The sequence below is a fragment of the Pongo abelii genome, chromosome 16 (assembly GCF_028885655.2).
Source record: "Pongo abelii isolate AG06213 chromosome 16, NHGRI_mPonAbe1-v2.0_pri, whole genome shotgun sequence".
In the NCBI taxonomy this organism is placed as follows: domain Eukaryota; kingdom Metazoa; phylum Chordata; class Mammalia; order Primates; family Hominidae; genus Pongo; species Pongo abelii.
Genome location: NC_072001.2, coordinates 16,100,402 through 16,111,002, shown reverse-complemented (window position 1 = coordinate 16,111,002; position 10,601 = coordinate 16,100,402). Strand labels below are relative to the sequence as shown.

Sequence of the window (10,601 nt, the reverse complement as noted above, 5' to 3'; positions counted from 1 at the left end):
GGTCTATTCAAGTTCTTTTTTTAAAACATTTAAAAAATTGGGTTAATTGTTTTGAGTTGTATCAATTATTTATATATTTTGGGTTTTTTTTTTTTTTTGAGACAGGGTCTTGCTCTGTTATGCAGACTGGAGTACAGTGGCACAATCACAGCTTACTTGACCTTCTGGGCTGAAACACTCTCCCATCTCAGCCTCCCAAGTAGCTGTGACTACAGGCGCACACCACCATGCCTGGCTAATTTTTAAATGTTTTGTTGAGACAGGGTCTCACTATGTTGGCCGGCCTGGACTCAAACTCCTGGGCTCAAGTGATCCTCCCACCTCAGCTTCTGAAAGTGCTGGGATTAAGGAGTGAGCCACTGCACCTGGCTAAATGTTGGATATTTCCTCCTAATTGGCTGAGTGCAGTGGCTCACACTTGTAATCCCAGCACTTTGGGAGGCCGAGGCGCTTGGATCACTTGCAGTCAGGCGTTTGAGACCAGCCTGGCCAATATGGTGAAACCCTATAATGGAGTTTTGGTTTCTTTCACTGGGAAATGTGGATCGTGACCATCCCTGCCAAGAAGGAGAGGAGATGGGCTGATGTGTGTTGTGAGTCCCAAGATGGTGAAACCCCGTTTCTACTAAAAATACAAAAATTAGCCAGGCATAGTGAGGCTGAGGCAGGAGAATTTCTTGAACCTGGGATGCAGACGTTGTAGTGAGCTGAGATCGCACCATTGTTCTCCAGCCTAGGCAACAGAGCAAGACTTTGTCTCAAAAAAAGAAAAAAAAAAATTCACTTCAATAAATGGTGAGACCAGCTTTGCAAAGATGACGACGGTGAGAGAAGTCTAGCATGGCTGACTCCATCTTGCTTCCAGTCTCACAGGCCTGCTGTCTTTGCTCATTCCTGGGCATAGGCCAAATCAACCATGGGAGAAATTTAGTTCATAGTCTATTGTTGCCATTTCCAGTCCTTGGGGGTCCCCTCTTTCCACTCCATGCTTAGTTATCAATTTGTTACTCTGCTTTAAAATGTACTTTTTTTTGTAATCCCAGCTACTCGGGAGACTGAGGCAGGAGAATCGGTTGAACCTGGGATGTGGAGGTTGCAGTGAGCTGAGATGGCAACATTGCTCTCCAGCCTGGGTGACAGAATGAAACTCTGTCTCATAAAACAAATATAACATGAAATGGTAACGTCTTTCTTTAAAACCAAAGAAAATATGTGCAGTGGATGTCTTCCTGTCACTTCGCACAGCCTACTGCCATAGCGCCTGAGCCCCAGACCCCAAACTCACTGTCCTGCTCGGGGACCCCAGACCACACTGGCCATTGAGGGCACCCCAAGTACTCTCCTATCCTCACCTCGCTCCTGCAGTAAATGGCTAAATGAATAAATCAGAAGTGAAGCCAAAAACAAAAATAAAATCCACATGTGGAACAGGAGAGGCGAGCAGAGGCCACAGTCTGGAGGCCTGGGCTGATATGCTGCAAAGAGATGTCTCTGGGTGCTGCCTGCGGGGTGCAGTCTGCCATTCAGAACACACTTAGAGAAGCCCTAACCATTAAAGAGCACCCATTCCTGAGTCCCCTCCCTGCCCACAAAACTTGCCTTGAAACACCCTAACCTCAGCCTTTGGGGAGGTGGATTTCAGTGATAACTCCAGTCCTTCCATGTGGCTGGCATTGAGTTAATTCAACTCCTTACTGCAATACCATGGCCTCAGTGAACTGGTTTTGTCTGTGCAGCAAGCAGGAAGAACCCACTGGGGAATTACAATGGTATTGGGAAAACTGGATTTCCACATGCAAAAGAATGAATGATGTTATCCCAAGTGGTTGGGGATGCAATCATAGGGGTGTGGAAATGGTCCTCATGCACTGAGTCCATGTCTGGATGAGGCCACAGGTTGAGTCCAGGTGGGGTGAGTCTGAAAAACATCCCAAAAGGCCAATCTTAGACAAGAGTGACGTTATCTACAGGAGTCATTGGGGAAGACACAAATCTTGTGACCTCTGGCCACATGACTCCTGAGCAGTAAGGGATTACAGAAACTATGCCTGTATTTTCACAGAATTCAGGATCCCCACCCCAAATCCTAATCTTGTGGCCTTTCATTCATCTTACAAAAGTGGGTTCAGCTCCTGGACAAGGACAGGATCAGTTTTAGGGAGGTTCTATTATCATCCTTGCTTCAACGTTAGCATAGCAGACAAGCGCAGAACCAGAAATTAGCACGTGGGAAATTATACACCACAAAAAGAGAGTACAATCCATAGAAGAACCAAGGGAATGGCAATAGCAGAATGTCAGGAAAGGACTTTATAATGTGTAGACCTTAGAGAAATTAGGAACTGAGACAAGAATCCATTTGAATTCTTGGAAATAAAAAACGTAATTACCATGTCAGCCAGGCTGGTCTCAAACTCCTGACCTCAGGTGATCCACCTGCCTCGGCCCCCCAAACTGCTGGGATTGCAGGCATGAGCCACTGCACCCAGCCAAGAAGTGACTATTCTTTCTCCATTGTGTCCTCTTGATGCCCTTGTCAAAAGTCAGTTGACCAGATATGTTTGGATTTATTTCTGAGCTCTCTGTTGTATTACTGTCAATTTTTCCATATCCTATTTTTCTTTGTTTTTGGTTTTTTTTTTGTTTTTTTTTTGCTTTAAAAACTTTCTTCCCCTTTGGTCCAAGGCTTGGGAGAAGGCTGGAGGGTGGTTGAAAAGCTGCCTACTGGCTGGAGGGAGAGGGTCAGGCAGAAGCCTTGATACCAGGAGGTGCAGAGGAGCCCCTCAAAGACTGCTGGGCTCTGGAGGCCCTGGTTGTGCTTGCGGGTAGGCTTTTGGAAAAGAGGAGACTGGTGCAGGCGGGCCTGGGGGCTGGCTGGCCAGCAAAGGTAACTGCAGTGGTTGCCCGTCATCTTGAAGAGTTTCATCTTCCCATTTAGGAAATGGCTGTCCTGAAAGTCACAGAGATGAAGGTCTGTGTGGGCAGAACCCAGGGCATGCAGATCCATAAGGGCCTGATTCAGATTCTTCTCCAGGCGATGGTGGCTTTGATGGCATCCATGGTTTTCCCCACTCATCTAGAGATGGCTTCTGTGCACGTTGGAAGATGGTGCAGCTGGTTTTGCGCTTCCAAGAGACACACTGTGCCCTTGTGCTTCTATTGAACCAACTCATGGACGAAGCAGCCAAAGCCCTCCAGAGCCACTCATTGTGGTTGAAATAGAAGCCCAGGGAACTGTAAGTTCTGGAGACCCACCGATACACATGGACCAGGCAGCTGACCACAGTTTCCTTCTTGGTGGAATCATTCTGACGAATCTGGGAGGTCGTGGTTGTTCTGCAATAAGGAGCTAACCTTATTTCTAACAACAATGGGGTTGGCTGGTCCTGGAGGCAGGAGATGGCTGAGAAGATGGTCCTGGAGGTTGTAACTGGAGAGGAGATTGGAGGTTAGGAGAGGCTGGAAGAGAGGGAGGGCTCAGGTCTGTCCTAACACTGTTGAAACAAGGGACAGATGTGTGGGACCACTGGGAGTGCTACCTGGACCTGCATTTTATTTATTTATTTGTTTGTTTGTTTATTTATTTATTTATTATTGAGACAGTCTCACTCTGTCGCCCAGGCTGGAGTTCAGTGGTGCAATCTTGGCTCACTGCAACCTCTGCTTCCCGGGTTCAAGCAATTCTCCTGCCTTAGCCACCTGAGTAGCTGGGATTACAAGCTCCCACCACCATGCCCAGCTAATTTTCATATTTTTAGTGGAGACGAGGTTTCACCATGTTGGCCAGGGTAGTCTCCCACTCCTGACATCAGGTGATCCACCTCCCTCAGCCTCCCAAAGTGCTGGGATTACAGGCGTGAGCCCCCACGCCTGGCCTGGACCTGCAATTTTAATGTGTGTCTTTCATATGCAGAATACATCTAAGAAATGAAAAGAAATCTGATATATTTTCATTTTTGTGATTTTATTTTGTTGTTTGGTTTTGGGGTCTTTTTTGAAACAAGGTCTCACTCTGTTGCCTAGGCTGGAGTACAGTGGCATGATCATAGCTCACTACAGCCTCAAACTCCTGAGCTCAAGCGATTGTCCCACCTCAGCCTGGGGCTACATGTGCAAACCACCATATTTGGCTAATTTTTTTAATTTTATTTTTATGTATTTTTTGAGATGGAGTCTTGCTCTGTCACCCAGGCTGGAGTGCAGTGACACCATCTCGGCTCACTGCAAGCTCCACCTCCTGGGTTCATGCCATTCTCCTGCCTCAGCCTCCTGTGTAGGTGGGACTACAGGTGCTCACCACACTGCCTAGCTAATTTTTTTTTTTTTTTGTATTTTTAGTAGAGATAGTGTTTCACCGTGTTAGCCTCCTGACCTCGTAATCTCCCCGCCTTGGACTCCCGAAGTGCTGGGATTACAGGCATGAGCCACCACGCCCAGACTAATTTTTTTATTTTTAGTATAGACAAAGTCTCGCTATGTTGCCAAGGCTGGTCTTGAACTCCTAAGCTCAAGCAGTCGACCTGCCTCGGCCTCCCAAAGTGCTGGCAGAAGCCACTGAGCCTGGCCTGATTTTCATTGTTATATGCATCATTCATCATCTTTTCTCCCTGGCACTTTTTTTCTCTTTTTCTTTGTCCTTGATATTCTGAAGTTTCATTCTGTATGTGTGTGTGAGCATGTGTATACAGGCATACACACACAACGCTTTACAAGTTCTGTTCAGGTGTCAGTTCAGTAATTGCTAAATTGTTAATTTCAGTCATGACATTTTTTATTTCCAAGGATTCAAATTGATTCTTGTCTCAGTTGCTTCTCTATTTCTCTAAGGTCTGTGCATTATAAAGTCCTTTCCTGACATTCTGCTTCACCATTCCCTTGGTTCTTCCACGGATTTTACTGTCTATTTGTGATGTATAACTTCCCCCACATGTGTTAATTTCTGGTTCTGCCCTTGTCTGCTAGGAGAGGCTTGTCTAGGTGTGTTTTGAATGGCAGACTGCTCCCCGCAGGCAGCCCCCAGAGACATGTCTTCGCAGCGTATCAGCCCAGGCCTCCAGGCTGTGGCCTCTGCTCGCCTCTCCTGTTCCCCGTGTGCATTTTCTTTTTGGCTTCTCTTCTGAGTTATTCTTTTAGCCATTTACTGCAGGAATGAGATGAGGATAGGAGAGTACTTGGTGTGTCCTCAATGTTCAGTGTGTTCTGGGGGTCCCCGAGCAGGACAGTGAGTTTGGGGTCTGGGGCTAGGGCGCTATGACAGTAGGCTGTGCGAAGTGACAGGAAGACATCCATTTTGCACACTTTCTTTGTTTTTTTTTTTAAAGAAAAACATTACCATTTCAAGTCCCTGGGGGTCCCCTCTTTCACTCCATGCTTAGTTATGAATTTGTTATTCTGCTTTAAAATATATGTATTTTTTGTAATCCCAGCTACTCGGCCGACTGAGACAGGAGAATCGCTTGAACCTGTGAGGTGGAGGTTGCAGTGAGCCAAGATCATGCCATTGCACTCCAGCCTGGGCAACAGAACGAAACTCTGTCTCAAAATACATTTTTTTTTGTTTTGATTTTAGTATGTCTAATGATGTTCTATAGAAGAAAGAGATGTAGCATGTGGTCATGCTGCTGTCTTGACAGTGGAATTTTTGTTGTTGCTGGTTTTTGTTTTGAGACGGAGTCTCGCTCTTGTGGCCTAGGCTGGAGTGCGGTGGCGCCTTCTTGGCTCACTGCAACTTCCACCCAGGTTCAAGTGATTCTCCCACCTCAGCCTCCTGAGTAGCTGGGATTACAGGCACCCACCACCACGCCCAGCTAATTTTTGTATCTTTAGAGGGCCAGGATTTCACCATATTGGACAGGCTAGTCTTGACCTCCTGACCTCAGGTGATCTGCCTGCCTCGGCCTACCAAAGTGCTGGGATTACAGGCATAAGCCACCGTGCCCAGCCAACAGTGGACTGCTTTTGTCTGTCTACTCTGTGAAATAGTAACACCTCGCAGCCCAAGAGCTCAATATGGATCTAGACCAGAGTGAGGTTGGCAGAGGTGGAGCGGCATTGGGGCCTGAGTTCAGGTCCTCCAGCTCACTCTGACCACACTGTGTGGGGTCTTCTCTTGTGCCTACTCAGCCCTGGATGCTGGTGTTGGCTGAGATGTCCACTCCTTCAAGGGTTCTGGATCTCTGGTGCAAGTTCCATTGTCTCAGCCTCAACTTGTCCTGGGCCTGGCCCACCCAGCTGACTGTGTCCTGTCTTGCAGTGGCCAAGTCGCTCTTAAGAGGTCTACAGGCAGTTCTGTGAGGCCACTGCCTGAGGCCACCCTGCTTAGTAGCCTCACTGTCTGTCTCTTTTTTTTGTTTGTTTTTCTCTGATTTTTATTTCTTTAAAATAATTCATACAGATGGTTACAATCACAAACATGATTTTAACCAAAATCTTGCTAGCCTACCACATCAGCAGGATGGCACTGGTGCAAGCAGGGATGCTGCCACCCTCTGTGTCCCCAGGACAGAAGTCGATGGGCAGTGGGCAAGCTGGGCAGCGCCCAAGCTTTTCGTCTTGGAGCTGCTTCGTGATGCTGTCTTCATTTGGAACAAGGGGGGGTTCATGCCAAAATTAGGAAAAACAGCCTTTGTTTTGTTTTTCTAAATTATTCTGAAAATAAGACAAGCAGGTAGAAAAAACAATGCACTCTGTGGCATAAAAAAAAAAAAAAAAAAAAAAACGGGAAGGATTCATTGTCCTGAGAAGTTTGCCAACTGCCTCATTCCGGGGCATGTTCCAACATAAAAAAAAAAAAACCCTCAAATTGACTTCCGAATGCTCCTTCAGGTTTTCTTTTTGTTGACAGCTAAGCAAACAGATCTTTGTAATGTTCTAAAAACTGTACACAGACAAGAATGTTCGTGGGAGAATAACTACTGACTTCTGCTTAATGAGGAAGGCGAAGGACACAGGGCAGAGCGCCCATAAGACTGATGACGACAACCGACACGAGGCCCAGCGCTGCCCCCTCTCACCTCCTGACAGCCCGGACAGTCTCTGCAGTGCCAGGGCTGCCACACAGGCGCCTCCTCCACACACTCTGGTCCGAGGGTTTCCGGGCCCTCCGCCCAGGCGCCCGGGCTGGAGAGATCCTCCGGGGCTACAACTGGTCACTGGCGTGCTCTCTATCTGCCTGGGGCTTGACGGTTTGGCCAGGAGAAGGGGCCCCTGTGGGGCGGGTGGGCCACAGGGGGCAGGCTGTGGGATAGGGACACGGCGATGTGCAGGATACCTTTCACAGCAGCTGGGATGTCAGTGGGAGCCACTCCCACCACGCCCTGAGGGTACCTGTAGGTGGCCCCGTTGAGCTCAGGGTGCACGATGGCAGGGTCCACGCTGGCACAGTGGGTGGCGGCCGTCAGATGGTCCTTGTTGACACAGTTCTTCAGCCTGTCTGGGATACGGCTCTGCGGATCTCCTGCGCCACCTCCTCTGGCATCTCGGTGGATGCCTGCTCGCTGTACCACGCAGCATGGGGGGTGCAGAAGAGATTGGGTGCAAACTTCGGGGGCCCTGGCTAAAGCTAAAGGGTTCTGACTCATGCACAACCAGGGCCTCGCCGCGGATCTGACCCTCCTTCAGGGCCTGGGCCAATGCCTTCTTGTCCACCAGGCCGCCCCAGACAGTGTTCACCAGTGTTCACCCTTGTCTCACTCTAAAGAACAGCAGCATTCCAAAGGAAAGCGGCAGCCAGGCGCAGTGCTTCACGACTGTAATCCCAGCACTTTGGGAGGCCAAGGTGGGTGGATCACTTGAGGTCAGGAGTTTGACATCAGCCTAGCCAACATGGTGAAAACCCATCTCTACTAAAAATACAAAAATTAGCTGTGTGTGTTGGTGTATGCCTGTAATCTCAGCTACTCAGGAGGCTGAGGCAGGAGAATCGCTTGAACCTGGGATGCAGAAGTTGTTGTGAGCTGAGTTGATGCCACTGCACTCCAGCCTGGGTGACAGAAGGAGACTCTGTCTCGATGAATAAATAAATAAATAAAATAAAGGAAAGCAACATAAACTGTGTTGTGTGTACAAACAGTTTAGGCACAGTGAGCCACTTTTATTAGGTAGGGAATGGTGACACACCTCTCTAAACCCAAGTTCCCAGATGCCAGCTTTGCAAGCAGCCCTCTCTGAGGACAGTAGTCTCAGACCTGCTATTCTAATTCTTCTGAACAGCATCCTAGACAAAATTTCTAATTTTTTTTTTTCCCCTGCTAGGGAGTCTTACTCTGTTGCCCAGGCTGGTCTTGAACTCCCGGGCTCAAGCAATCCTCCCACTTCAGCCTCCCAAAGTGCTAGGACTACAGGTGTGAGCCACCACATCCGGCCAGGTTCTACTTTTTAATATTTAAAACATGAAATAGGCTTGGCACGGTGGCTCACCCCTGTAATCCCAGCACTTTGGGAGGCTGAGGCAGGCGGATCACTAGAGGTCAGGAGTTGGAGACCAGCCTGGCCAACATGGTGAAACCCCGTTTCTACTAAAAATACAAAAATTAGCTGAGTGTGATGGCAGATTCCTCTAATCCCAGCTGCTCGGAAGCCTGAGGCACTTATACCAGGGAGGTTGAGATTGCAGTGAGCCGATAACATGCCACTGCACTCCAGCCTCAGTGACACAGCGAGACTCTGTCTCAAAAAAGAAAAAAAAACTAGATGGTGTCAGTGATTTCTATTGCATCAGGTCTGGAGGCGCTCTGTACCTGATTGCTCCACTTTTAGTGGTGCTAAGTTCAAATAATTCAGGTGGTGAGAAACTGACTCCTTCACTGCAAACATCCCCCATCATCCTCTCATCTAATACGGTATTTTCATCCATTGCCATCTTTGCCTCAATAAATTAATTAAATACCACAAAATGGTGATTTTTTTTTTTTTTTTTTTGAGATGGAGTCTCACTCTGTTGGCAGGCTGGAGTGCAGTGGCACGATCTTGGCTCACTGCAACCTCTGCCTCCCGGGTTCAATTGATTCTCCTGTCTCAGCCTCCTGAGTAGCTGGGATTAAAGGCACGCACCACCCCACCCAGCTAATTTTAGTATTTTGAGTGGAGACAGGGTTTCACCATGTTGGCCAAGATGGCCTCGATCTCCTGACCTTGAGATCTGCCCTCCTCAGCCTCCCAAAGTGTCATCCTAGGATTATAGGTGGGAGCCATGGCGTCCAGCCAAAATGCTGATTTTTATAGTTCAGTAATTCTACGTTTACTAATGGAATATATATATATATATATATATATATTTTTTTTTTTTTTGAGATAGAGTCTTACTCTGTCACCCAGGCTGGAGTGCAGTGGCCCGGTCTTGGCTCACTGCCACCCCAGCCTGCCTGGTTCAAGCGATTCCTATGCCTCAGCCTCCTGAGTAGCTGGGATTTCAGGAGCGCACCACCATGCCTGGCTAATTTTTGTGTTTTTAGCAGAGAGGTCTTTCATCATATTGGCCAGGCTATTCTCGAACTCCTGACCTAGTGGTCCACCCATCTCAGCCTCTCAAGGAGCTTGGATTAGAGGCATGAGCCACAGCGCCCAGCCAGAATCTTTGTTAATGTGCATTTTGGTATATACACTGAGACACCCACACACACATATTCCAATATATATCAATGTATGTGATAGCCTCACTTAGGTGAAGATATAGCAGATTTCTTTTTTTTTTTTTCCTTTTTGAGACAGAGGCTTACTCTGTCACAGAGGCTGGAGTGCAGTGATGCGATCTTGGCTCACTGCAACCTCCGCCTGCCGAGTTCAAGAGATTTTTCATGCCTCAGCCTCCTGAGTAGCTGGGATTACAGGCATGTACCAACATGCCTGGCTAATTTTTGTGTTTTTGGTTTTGCCATGTTGTCCAGGCTGGTCTCAAACTCCCAGCCTCAAGTGATCCAGCTGCCTTGGCCTCCCAAAGTGCTGGGATTACAGATGTGAAACAGTGCACTCAGCCGTTTCTTTTCTTTTCCTTTCTTTCTTCCTTTCCTTTCCTTTCCTTTCTTTTTTTTTTTTTTTTTTTTGTGACTGGTCTGACTTAGTCACTGAAGTGACAGGCTGCAGTGCAGTGGCACAATCATAGCTCATTGCAGCCTCAAACTCTTGAGCTCAAGCAATCCTCCTGCCTCAGCCTCCTGAGTAGCTGAGACTACAGGCGCACACCAGCATGCCATGCTAATTTTTAATTTTTTGTAGAGATGGGATCTCGCTATGTTGCCCAAGCTGGTCTCTAACTCCTGGGCTCAAGTGACCCTCTCGCCTAGGCCTCCCAAAGTGCTGGGATTACAGGCGTGAGCCATTGCACCCAGCCAAGATACGGCAGATTTCTAGTACCCCAGAGAGCTCCTTCCTGATCTAACTTTCCCACAAAGGAAACTACTCTTCTGACCAATCATCATCAGTTCTGCCTTCCTGCGCTTCATCTAAGTGGGCTGGTACAGTGCACTGTCTCTCATACCTGGCTCCCTCTATTCACCCATGTCGTTGAACGTTCCTACCGCTTCATTTTTCTTTTTTGGCTGTGTAGTATTCCATGATGTGACTATCACCACTTATTCACTCTCCTGTTGATGGACATTTAGGTT

The 10,601-nt window shown here is 47.8% G+C and overlaps 1 pseudogene; it reads right to left on the bottom strand.

The window, feature by feature from the left end:
• Nucleotides 1-7,016: 7,016 nt before the first annotated feature.
• Nucleotides 7,017-8,860, bottom strand: LOC129050541 (C-terminal-binding protein 1-like; annotated as a pseudogene).
• Between the last annotated feature and the right edge of the window lie 1,741 nt (nucleotides 8,861-10,601).